This window comes from Pholcus phalangioides, unplaced genomic scaffold, assembly GCF_987345545.1.
Source record: "Pholcus phalangioides strain wild (caught in Gottingen) unplaced genomic scaffold, Ppha-v1.0 ptg000003l_1, whole genome shotgun sequence".
Classification (NCBI taxonomy): domain Eukaryota; kingdom Metazoa; phylum Arthropoda; class Arachnida; order Araneae; family Pholcidae; genus Pholcus; species Pholcus phalangioides.
The window spans coordinates 32,046,236-32,059,789 of NW_028301596.1; the positions used below are offsets into that span (position 1 = coordinate 32,046,236).

A 13,554-nucleotide genomic window follows, 5' to 3' on the forward strand; every position below is an offset into this window, starting at 1 on the left:
TCGCTGGCAGCGATTCCGTCCCCCCTTTTTACACGACGTTCTTCAGTAGTGGTTCTTGTTTTGCTCCCCGTTATCTTTTCTCCAGATGAACACAACAACAAGAGAAAAACACCGCTAAACTTTGCTCTCGTTTCCATAATATACTTGTGGACCATACACCGAAACAGTGTGCCAATGACAGCCGAAGTGCAAGGGTGTTAGTTGAAAGCGCCGTGGTGTATATCTCTCCTCTCTCTCTCTCTCTCTCGCACACTCTCTTTTCTCCATAAAGACGGGGTTCTTTCGTCCCGCCGCCGCTTCAATTTCGGCACCACTGCACCGTTTCTTTCACAAGCAGCTGGGTAGGTGAGTAGTATGTAGTGTAGGCTTAGATTTGGTTCCTATAATTTCGGCAGCATGCCCCCCCCCTCTTTTATCCCATATTCCCTCACTTTCTAATACACGACGTATAAAGTCTTAAATCAAATCTCTAGTATATAGGAAATTATTCGAGACCATTGATTCGTGAATTGCCAAGTTATACATGTATAAGAAAGTTTTCTCACCGACACTAATTAATTTATGACCCACTTTGTATTTATGTGATTTTTCTAGATACGCCAGGATGAATGTAAGAAATATTACTTCGATTTTTCTCATCAATGTTCTTTAGAATTCAATAGAATTCGTTCATCAACAAAACCTTTCGGTCAGGCGGATATTCTGGGTATAGTTTTATTCGTAATAAAAGAGGCGTAAAACTATATGTTATATTTATTGCAGATTTAAAAGGAGCTCCTTATTTACCTGAAGTGATTTATAGGGATTCTTTGCGTAACTAAAATTATTTACATGATTTCTTTACGTAACTGAAATTGTATGTATGAATTAAATGAGACTAATTCATGAGTTAAATGAATCTAAAACTGCCACAGATTCAAAATTAACATAAAATATTATACATAGAGTTACTTACGAATTGAAATATGAATATTGAATATAAAAAAAATTATTACATAATTATATTATTTTCATTATATATTCGTATAAATTACAAATTATATTCATGCAAGAGTGAATTTACACGAGTCTCTCCACTCCCAGTAACTCCCCGTTCTTGCTATGCATCAATCATGTACTATATTCACATGTTATCAAAAGTGGGATACACGATGACGTGGATATTTTGAATCAGGATAACACTTTCTGATATAAGCATAATTTTCTTTCGTAAATACAATATATTTGTTGTATTGAATAAATATACATATATCGCTAATATGCGTTATTTTATAAACATATTTCGGTTTAGATTTATTTATGTTAGTTAATATCATTAATATACATATTAATATTGCAGCAAACCCCCCCTGAAAATTATTTGTGAAAATCGATATAATATTGGAAAATTTATTCAGCCAAAATGCCTTGAAAACTTTTTTAAGAAAACGATTTATTTACTTAAATGTATATATGTGTTTTATGCTTTGTCTATATATATACAAGACTTGTATAAAAAATTAAATAATCGCAAAAATACTTAATATTTTTAATCATATTTGAAGGCGTAGTTCAAATATGATTAAAAGTGGCGTGAAATAAGGAAAGCAGGACCGTGTCTCCAGTGGTGTAGATGGCAGCATGCTTGCCAGGTGTACAAGAGGGCCTAGGTTCGAGTCCCGCCGGGGACAAGATGACTTTTCTTTCCGAGTTCACCTCAGCATAATATCCGGAAAATAACTGTTTCCTTGAAAGCGTAATTGTTCATGATTCATGTCCATAAACATAAACGCACTTATGACGGGATGATTGAGAAAAATCTTGGAGCATAATCTAATAAATGAGCTGGTATTAAAGGTGCAAGAAAATTCAGTTGGAAAGGTGGTCAAATATTCAGTGGATTTTTTCTAATCAAACTAACTTGCCCAAATATTAAGCGAATTAATTCACGAGTTATTGACTCATTTCTTTCAATATCAGGTGAAAGTGATAAAGAAGAAACGTGATACAGTAGAACTTGGATAATTCGAACTTTTACGAGCTCCCGTTGAGATTTCTACCAAATTTAATGTCAAAAAATTCCTTGTTTAATTCGATTTTTTTTCTTCAAATGCTTTACGTAATTCCAAGTTGGTGGGAAAAAATCGTAGCTTTTGTATAAGCAAATTTAGTTTGGAAAAATTCTATAAGCAATCAGACTTTGTTTCCCTCTACCAAGTTGCTATACAACATATCTTTGAAGACCAAAAATGTGCGTAATTTAAAAATTCAGACTTAATTTCAGCACGCTATGGATGCCGTTTTTTCGATCTTGACTTCTAGTTCAAACTACCATGCTAACATTCTGTCTGCTGAGAAACGTGAAAAGAAGTGTGCAGCCAGTCCTGAAGATATATCCAGATTGTGTGATAGACTTTTTGATGAAAAAACGAGCACTTATTTATTCAGAAACGGCACCCTTTGTATGCTAAAACGTATGTCAGGATTTAATTTGCTCTTTTCTCGTTAGATTTATTTTTTTACCAACTGAGTTTGACAAAAAAAAATAATTTACTATTGTTAATGGGAAACTGGCAAAACTTCATGATTCAATTTCAAATAGATCCTAACCGTGCTGAATGGCAAGTGACCTATTTTCAAATAATCATGAATTGTCAGTATGGGAAAATACAAAAATTCTAATTTGTAGTTTTTCTTTGATAATTTAACGCTCATTTTAACATTGTTCAGCTGGAGAATGCATCGAGAATGATACGAATTACGTTGTTCAATCTATGGATCAAGGTGTACCATTCAAAATCTGAAACCTTTTTATCGCTATTTCAAGAGTAAGGAAAGTATCGGAAAGTACAAATTACACAGTTATCAATCACTAAAATTTGTTACAGTTTCGTTACTGATGATCAAATTTTAATAATTGATAATTATTTTCTCATGTGAATATCGATGCTTAAGTTTTGTCAGTCATTTTGTAGTCATTTTATTGATTCAGGATAGATGAATTGGTTAGTTCAAACTTTTATCCAGTAACTTTGGACTTCTAATTCACCAAGTTCGACTGCATTTCGTAATTCGAGAGCTTGAGCCATAATAAGAGTGAATGGCTTTAAGTTTCAAAAACATTTTGAGAAAAACGTTTTGAAAAAAAAAAGAAAAAAAAAGAACACAGTCGTATTCTATTTCGGTGTTAATGGCTTGTTCTATAATCATTAGAAACACATCATGTGTTGAAATGATTGATAAATGATATTTTCATCAAATTATTGAATAGGGTCAATCGACATAAATATTTTATAATAATAATAATTAAGAATAATTTATATTCGTTTAGGCCGGAGCCCCAGAATTTGTACACAGATATTTTACATTGTAAATAAGTGCATAGTTTCAAGGAAACATCGAAAGAAGAAGAAAAAGGAAGAAAAAAAATTACAAAAAAGTTGAATACAGGGAGAAAAATGAATCAAGTGTTATAGAGACCTAGAGGGAGGGGGAGTATTTAGTTTTAAAAACTGACTGTGTAAAATAACACTATAAAGTATACAGAGGACCGAAACAAGAGGGGGTACAATTGCCCCAGGTAGAAAAATGTAGAGGGTGGCAATTTTATTTGAAAACAAAGAGCACCGTTGTAAAATGATCAAATTTTAAAGTTGTGGGGTGGCAAAAATCCTAGTTACGACCCTGACGTTACATGCAATATGATAAATATGTATTTACAAACCACACACACACACAACGTATGAATAAAAAGAAAAAAAACCAAAATATATTATGAACACGTATTTAATCTTTTATAAATATAGCGATATGAGAAGGGGAGTATATCTCTGGTATGCTGAGTGTTGATATTCATTGATTTTTTCAGCTGTTCAAATATTTATATAATTTTATCCAATTACATATTTACTTTCACCGAGTTTTGTCTCACTTGTATAGTTTTTTATCATCCATATAATATATGTGTTAACAAAATTTTTTCCCATTTTTTCCCTCTCATGAAATATTTAGTCACATGAAAAACGGTTTATAACGGTTTATAAACGATTTATCCACTTTTTGAAAAAAAAATTCCTTGAATTAAAACTTGAGATCATGGCGATTTCGTTGAGACAATGGGAGTAGCTCCTAATTTTGCTTGCCTTCTTTCAAAATCACAGCTATGGTAAAGATAATAAAACAGAATACACGCAATTTGTGGAGTAAAACAGTCATAATTCGAAAAATATCATGTGTAAAGATATCATACAGAAGTCTGAGAAACGATTAAAAAGATAATTTTCTGGTGTGACAGGAGAAACACTCAACTCTTGAAAAATATACACGCTATAGTCATGGGTAATGACATTTAGACCAAATTTAATTTGCACCTAATTAGCTATTGTGCACGAAACATTCCGTGCACATCTCAAAACACATCCAAGTTCCTTCAAAACAGTTTTACGTAGGAAATTCAAGCTTCTGTTCTTTCTGGACCACCTCACTATAGTTTTGACAAATTTACTGAAACTGCGTTAGAATATCTCGAAAAGCAAAATAACCCAAAGTATACAATTAATTTGAACTACGTAATATATATATATATATATTACGTTAACTTGATGCAATTTCTTTTCGACACTCCTGAACCTATTACTCGAAGGCTACCTTGACCATTTGAGAATATAAACCTTAGTTCATTTCCGTAAAGATTGAGCGAATATCTTATTTATAAATCCCCCAGAAATTTTAATTACAACAAAAATTGTATGAATCAAAAACAATTATTATTTTTTACTTATAAATACAATAAAACAATATATATATATACTCCTTACGTACCTGAAGTGATTTACGTGAGTTTTTTACGCAATTAAAATTGTTTATATGAATTTAGTGAATTTAAAATTATTTATATGAGTTAAGAGAACGAAAAACTGCCTGCTTTAAAATCGACATAAAATTTTATACACGAGTTATTTATGAACAGAAAAAATTATGGAAAGAAATTACTATAATTCAATTTTTTTTATTATATACTCGTATGAATCATATTCATGCAAGAGTGAATTTACACGAGTCTCTTTGTTCCTACAATTATTGTATGTGGAAAAATCATAGCAGTTCTCCGTTCTTTTTATGTATCAGCCATGTATTATACTCACGTTATCAGAAGAGAGATACACGATTACGTAAATATTTTGAATCATCATAAAATATACTCGGATAAGATAATTTTCTTTCGTAAATACAATAGATTTATTGTACATATTGAAATATGTATCGTTTTAATATACGTTATTTTATAAACATATTTCTTCTCAGATTTATTGATCTTAATTAATATTGCGGAAAAAAACCCTGAAATTTATGTCTGCAAAAATCGATAAAATATATTTATCAATATATTTATAACAGATTTATACATAATACCCCTGACAGAAAAAACCGTCCATATATTTTACAAGTACAAGAAACACACAAAAATTCAACATTTACAGTAATTAAGCAAAAGGCGTTCTAATGTTCAGCATGAAGTCGATGATATTTATTTTCTTGCAATTCTATAAATATTATAGCAAGAGAAAAGATGGAGTTATTTCAATATGAATATAGATAGATTATATATATATATATTCGCTATATAATACAAATATTCTATGTAATAGCTTTTCTGGGTAGAAAAATGATAATTTGTTTCTTTTAACTCATACATATACAAATAGTATGAGTTAAGTACGAATATATGTATGTAATTATGCTTCCCGTTATGTTAAACACACACGAAAAATTACAATACGCTTGAGATTCATTTGTGAATTGATATTCATTAGATAGTTCGAGAAATATTACAACTTCAAAAACAGAAAAACGTGTACTCTAAAACTATGAAAAATAAAGATAATTCCAGTTTTAATTAACAGAAATGTATAATGTATATTTCCATGATATTTATTCGTAGGTTTCTAAATACAAGAGTACATATGGTATACAGCCTGTATTCTCTTTTAATTATACATTTTACGCAGAAAAACACTTTTTTTTGTTTTATAACTTGACATTTTTCCCCAATAACTTATTAACTGTATTAGTCATAAATTATTTTTGAAGTCATGCACGTAAACATTAATTACAGTTCTATAAAATTTATGAACATACACAGTGTTTACATTTTTATCGGTGCCTAATAAATAATTCCTTAAAAGTTGGTTTTAGAGGAAAATACGGGAATTATATTAGGGGCTAGGTTCAATCTACGCAGACGGCACTGAAGTTGGTTTTCCTGCAGTTTTCCACCTTTAATGCTCGAATGCGAACCAGCTACACACACACTGAATTCAGGCAACCGCCACTTTCAACTTCCAGCTTGCAAGCAGATGGCAGCACTTCTCGAACACAAAACACGCGTTGTTTTGACATCATAAATACGTTAAGACCACGCATATACACAAACAACAAACAAATTCCGGCATGCACTATATCGTTAGAAATTCCTTAGAGGAATGCTTACGAAGTACATTAGAGATTTAGTAGTGATAGCAGTTTTAGAGAGAAAAATAAATTTTAATATGTTATACATCATCTTAGAAGCTGATAAGTTTAAAATTTGTTTCTCTTTTTAAAGTTAAGAAAAATGTAATTTTTTATATGATTATTTGGTTCCATTTACAAGTAAAGTTATTTTTCATGCACTGAAAAATTCTCTTTCTTATCAGTAAAAATTGAAACGTTGAATTTTGAGTTTCAGGCAAATTCTATGAAATGTAATTTTTTATAACTAAAATTAAAACTATAATATGAAATCAAATTTTATAATTTAAAATAAACATTTTCATAATAAAAATCTAATTTTATTATTATTATTTTTGTTTCAAAGACGTACACGCATAACCAGACAAAAGAACAAAAACATAGTGAACGACATAGTACATAAAAACACAATAAAGAATATTAAAGAAAAACAAACGCGCACACTTTGTAATCCGAAATAATTAAAATTATTAAAAATTATTTTATTTAATAGTAAATTATTTTTATAAAATAATTAATTTAGTAATCATTCATTTGAATTTTATTTAAAAAAAATTTTAAATCTGATTTTATAATTGAAATTAAAACTTATATCATAAATTTTATTTTGTACCATCACATAAAAACTTTTAGCGTAATTTATCTTTGCATACAGTTCAATATATTTTAAAAATGTGTAATAAAAATGGTTTGTCTGGTGAAATTTAAGTTTTATTAAAATAAAAAAATTTATTCAAAGTTTTTGATTCATTTTGTAATTTTTTCATTTGCAATGATATAAAATGACATACAGCAGAACTTTATTTTATCTATTGTGAGAGTAACAATTAAAAACGTGAAATGAAATTGGTAACTATGAAAATAAATATTATGAACCTCCTCCCTAAATTTTATAATGAAAATAAAATCTGATTTTTTAAACACAATAATAAATAAACACTTTCAATTTATTTCCTCACACGAAAAAATTATATATACATCAAAAAGGAATAAGAAATTATAAAACAGTAACAGCAATAAATAAAGGGTATGATCAAATATGTATATTTAATTGAGATCAAAGATGCAATTACGTTTCTTTAGGATAGCCAATGTACTATAAAACTCAATTTTACAATAAAATTTAAAAGTTAATCAAATTGAATCAAATATTTATGTTATAAAACATCTTTTTTACCATCACATAAAATTATTCAGTACTTTATCTTATATATTTTAAGGATAATTATAAAAAATGATTTATATTTTAAAATATTAATTTTTTTTCACATAATATTATATAAAAACCACTGAATTAAATATAAGAACCATAATTTTAAGTGTAATTTCACAGATATTTGTGAATGCAACATTAATTAATAATTTAAGTTTCTTAATGTAAAACTTTAAAAAAGTATATAAAATACTAAAAAATAAATAAAAATGAAATACAATTTCTCCAGATATTAAATCCCAGCACGTATTTTTTTTCCCGATAAATAACAATTTCTTTTTAGAGTTAATAATTACAGCGAAAAATGAATTTCCAATTAAATGTTCATCGTGCGCCGAAAGTATCATGACGGGGCCATGACTTTGAACATTTAATGCTCAATAAAAAAAAAAATTATAATAATAATTTCTTCTTATCATCTTTTTTTTTTCATACATATTTTGGTATTCGAGAAAATTTTCTTTTCTACCCTCGCTTAAAAATTCGCTTAAAAATTTGCTTAAAAAATATAAAATAAAATAGAAGGAGGGAAGAAATCACTGGAACGCGGTAGAGAGATTGGAAGATGCGATAAAAGAAAACTATAAGAAACGATTTCGTTAATGCATCGTTGAAGTTGAAATATTGAAATATGCGGCCGTTGCGGGGGCTTCTTAATGCTCTTCGCTTAGTTTAAAATCGTTGAGCGCAGCACCAGCTCCCTTTTTACTTAAGAAAAAAAATTTCCGAGGAGAATACAAGATCAGGGTAAAAGAGAAAAAGTTGAATAAATCAAGAGAAATTAAGTCTAGCTCTGTTGTGAAGGGAATTGCTTCTGCTGAAACTGGAGAGTTTTTCCAACGAAGAACCTAAGGAGGCCCTTGTACGTCCCACCACCCAAAGGGGCATTCAAATGATTTTTCTGCCAATTTTGACCGATGGATTTTGCTGCCGCCCTCCTCATACATTATACTCTTTTTTTTTTCTTTGTTCTATATATTCTTTTAACGATCGTCACATAAGTATAAGAAAAATAAAATAATAATAAAATATACCAAAGGGAGTTACGCATCATCGTGTATTTAACCATAAAACAGAAGGGAAAGTGAATACAAAATGAAATGTTATCGGAAGTAAAAATCTAAGCTAAAAGATGGATAAGACGATTTTATTTATTATTTTTATGTCTCTTTTTTTTGGGACGAATCGTGTCGATCGAAGTATCTAACGACTTTTTTTTGGTATGTGTAAAAAAATGTGGAAGAAAATTATTTAACGAGGAAATGTGTGTGACGAGACACTAAAAATTATGTTTTTGGTTATCTTTAAGGATAGCTATTTTTACACTCGAATATAATTGGAGAGTAAAACTGTGAATGGAGAATCGTGTTATTTAAAACTATCAGATGGTTTTGATATATATATATATATATATATATATATACATTATATATACATTATTATAGCACATTAGACGCCGCTTAGAAGAATCACGTTTGGTTCAGCCATTTTGATTTTTATAAACGGTTGATTCTTAAATCGGAATTTTTCTTTCTGTTGCTCCTATATAGTTACCACTGGAGTACGCAAGGGATGAGGTGATGGTGGTTGGGTCCCCCTTCCAAGTGTGCCCTGTGCTGGTGTACCTGTTGCACCTGGGTGGCTGTAAAGACGAAGTTGTGATTTTTTAGAGTAAAACCGAAAAAAAAAAAATCCTTATTAGTTTCTCTTATTAAATATTTTAATTCGTAAAACTTTAAATCAGGTTAAACATCTATAGCATGTTATTATCCTTATGCATCGTTCGTTGTCAGTGTAGACTGAATAAATGTTGCACAGTAACTGCACCATTGTCATGGCCTCTACAAGGGTGGGGGCAGACAAGGCTCCATCCCTGGGACCCGGGATGACGTTCATCGTTTTGTGTTTTTTCACTTTTCAAATTTACTATAGAAAGGCTCCTGAAATGTCCGGCCCTGGACCCACTAAAACTACTGGCCTTGTTCCAGGATTTGGGGGCCATGACAATATCCCGAACTCATAAGTCTAGATCAGAGGTTACCAATATTTTTGGTTTATCGTTTTGGTCCTCGTCCCCCAACTCATGCTAATTTATAAGATCCTGTTGCATTCGTACATTGTACAACCCCCTTGGACTTTTCTATCGTGCCCTCTTTATATTATATACTCATTCTGGGAAACACTACAAGATTAATTTGCTTAGCAGTAACTTTTTTGACAAAAGATTTTTTTTATTTAATACTAATGCGTGATTTCATGAACAATGGTTATAAAAAGATCGAAATTTAGAGGAAGAACGAATAACTAGTCTAGTTATAAATCGCGTGTTGGCAAACGCTTCAAGCACCCGAAAGGCGTTCCGCAGGAACAATAGTCAAGATCCTTGAATTCAAGCGGGCGATTAATCCCTCTTTAAAACTTTTCCCGAAACGGAAGATTTTCGAGGATATTTCAACCCTCTCTGGAGCCATTCAACTAGGGTTAAGGCGGTTTCAAAAGCTTCCAGACTGAAGCAAGCCAAGCTATCTCACGCTGCTGCAACCATCCATCGAGAGTTATGGCAAGTAAGTAGGTGTAGTTTGAATTATTGAGGGTTAGAGCCTTTCGCTAAATTAAAAATGGCGTCTTCGAACGCGATCGGAACATTAACCTTTGCCTCTCTTGATGATGGCCAGGTAGTTGCCAAATTCCCATAAGGCGACGGACTCAGCCGTTTTGTTTTGTTGGAAGAAAGAGAGAGAGAGAGTGAGGTTCATTAAATACGCCACCAGACCCTGGAGTTTTAACAGAAGAAAACAGAAGTTTAAGGAGGAACAGAGAGAGAGAGAGAGAGAAGGGGGGGGGGGAAAGTAAAGCCACATCATCCGTTTGTTGCAGGGTACCCCTGTCAAATGATTTATCGGGCCCGTTCACTACCAGAGCTGGAACAACACTAATATCTTCTTGCTCATAATGCAGCGCTAATGGTTTCACTGCACCTGCTAAAGACGAGCTCCGGTATTAACGTCTAACAATCGTTTCCTAAACGCGCCGCGACGTATTTTCGAGAGGAAACTTTCATCAATTCAACCATCGAGAACGTTCTTTTTTTTTGGATTTTTTCTTTCTTTTTGGTCTTTTCCATTGAACTGATCACTCTCGTTATAATGCGGCGATGGCGTTTACCGTGAAAGCACGCGATTCGGTGTAATGACATGACATGACTTCGCTTTAAGGCAGCGGCAAAACCTTTGTCTGTTAGTTCATTTTATTTTATTTTTTGGACTCGGAAAGATGAATTCGTTCTGGGAATCATAGCGTGTTTGACCAATCCACAGATTTAATAGATGTCTCTCTACCCCTCTCTTTTTTGCTAATCACGTTAAACACAAACACAATGCATCCAATCACTGAGCTCATCCGAATAAGGCATGTAACTATGAATACGGGCAACAGCTGTATGCCGTACATACGTCACCTTAACTGCCATTTTTTACCCTCTTGTTTCTTACAAGTAGTAATTAATTTATGGTGTTGTCAATGCAGTATCTCGATAAGAGGAAAACAAAAGAGGTAGTGCTTGTTCTGGATGAGATATTTCGACCCTGTACGTAAAGAGGTTATTGTTAGTTTCGGTTAAAATTCACGATCTGAAGCGTTCGTGGGCCATATTTGACCCACGAGCCAGCTATACTTCGAGCATGCATTTGTTTAATCCAAGTGACTCTTTGAGCCTTAAAAATTACAAAAACATTCCATAAATTATTATAAGTATTGAAAAACTTGAGAAAAATATTAAAAAATATTAAAATATAAATCGGTAAATATTATAGCATGTATCCAGTAATTATAATTTTAGATAAATTATAACTACCTACATATACAAAATTGATTTTCTGTGTGTGTGTGTGTTCCCTATACATACAAATCTACAATTTCAGATCGATCGTCACCAAATTTTGCGTATATACCAAACTGGACCGGGATCGAATCATAGGATACTTTAAAAGTTCATCAGACCTGGGAATGACCGAAATGGGTGAAAAACTGTCGGGCAACAATGGTTTTTGGGCCTCAACAATCACTTTCGGAACGTTTACTTCAGTTACCGTGGTTCCCTAGCAATGCGTTTCAGACGTGTACAATAATACCTCGGTTTTCGTTGACTTCGGTTATTGTCGGTTGCCTCGGATTTCGTCGATTGCCCACTTGGCCTTTCTGCTAATTTTCGTTCTCTTGCACAGCGTCGCGTTGTTTCTCGCAGTGTGAGCATCACCTTGCGCGTCTAGCCAAATAATTCCGTGGAACCAATGAAAGTTTCTAGAGCCAGCAGCCCATCGAAGAAGAAGGCTAAGAAAATGATCGAGTTGAAGAAAGAAATCATTGAAAAATACGAGTGGCATTAAGATTGCTTTAATCGGCCACGTGTAAGGGATGTCGCTATCTACGATAAGTTCGATTCTGGCGAAAAAAGAAGGAATAAAGAAGGCTAATGTAGCTAAAGGTGTGAATGTGCAAACGAAAAAGATCGCAAGCAATTGAAGATGCCGGACTGTCATTACTAACTTGGATCAATTTAAAACAGTTAGATGACGATCCTGTTTCGGAGGTCATCATATGTGAAAAGGCCACAGTCTGTTGTATGCTGATCTCATTAAGAAAATGTCTTGGACGAGTGCTAGTGTACCTATTGATTTTAAGGCCAGCAGAGTCTGCAAAGATGACGTCACTCTCCGCTACCATGCGAAGGTTTTTAACAACTAGCTGTTGCGAAGATGAATTTTTGGAAAGAGAGAAAATTAACCTGCCTTTGCGGGGGAATCGAACCCACGTCCTTTCACTTCCTGGGTGAACGCACTAGACCAGTGATTTCCAATGTGGGTGTTAACGCTCACTGGGGGGGGGGGGCGATGGAATGTTACAGAGGAGCGGTAGAAACTACGGGTATAGCATAGGATCCTATGGGTTAGATTGCGTTGGAGGGCGCTGGGATAAAAAAATTTCTGAGGAAGGGGGCGATGGAACAAAAAAGGTTGGGAAACTATGCGCTAGACTACAAAAGCAACGAATCTCTCAATCTTTCCTTGGAGCTCGTGTGCACTGAACGGGACCGTACATGGACGGCCGGACCTGATCGATTGCTCGATCGACTCCTCGCAAAGCAGTTGAATTTTCTCTCCTTTCAAAAATTCATCTTCGCAACAGACAGTTGTTAAAAAAACCTTCGGACGGAGTGACGTCATCCTTGCATAAGTAGCCATCTGGTGGCAGCGTCAGCAGTTGTGAATTTGGCCTGACTCAGGTTCGGCCGTCCATATACGGTCCCGTTCAGTGCACATGAGCTCCAAGGAAAGAATGAGAGATTCGTTGCCTTCGTAGTCTAGGGCGTTCACCCGAAAAGTGAAAGGACGTGGGTTCGATTCCCCGCAAAGGAAGTTGAATTTTCACTCTTAATAAAAATTCATCTTCGAAACAGCCAGTTGTTAAAAAACTTTCAGCAGAGTCTGGTTCGAAAAATTCGGAAGTTGCACTGGCATACACAGTGTTACCAGGCAAGGCGCAGGTGCGAGTTCTGACAGTCTGGAGCCGAAAAATTTGTGTCCGAATTCAAGTGAACTCAGATAGTGCCCCAAGATTATGTGCCCTGGATAGTGCCTTGATACCTAAGGTGGGGAATTGTCTCTTCCAAACAATGATATCTGCACCCCCCCCTCCCGAACTTCTCGTCGTCTTTCATACACCTAAAAGAGTCTTCAGAAAGGTATAAAAATGTAAATTACATGTTAAATATTCATTTATTCTTTACATTAGTCTTTTATATTCATTTTATATTCATTCCTTATTGTTTTTAGTATTAAAACTATAGTTATTCT

At 33.1% G+C, this 13,554-nt stretch overlaps 1 long non-coding RNA gene across 1 annotated transcript in view; it reads left to right on the top strand.

The window, feature by feature from the left end:
* Nucleotides 1-223: 223 nt before the first annotated feature.
* The window catches only part of LOC149088415 (uncharacterized), a 192,098-nt gene continuing 178,767 nt past the window's right edge, over nucleotides 224-13,554 (top strand). The window contains exon 1 of the long non-coding RNA XR_016194550.1: nucleotides 224-345. This is a non-coding gene — a long non-coding RNA (uncharacterized LOC149088415). The remainder of the gene's footprint in view (nucleotides 346-13,554) is intronic.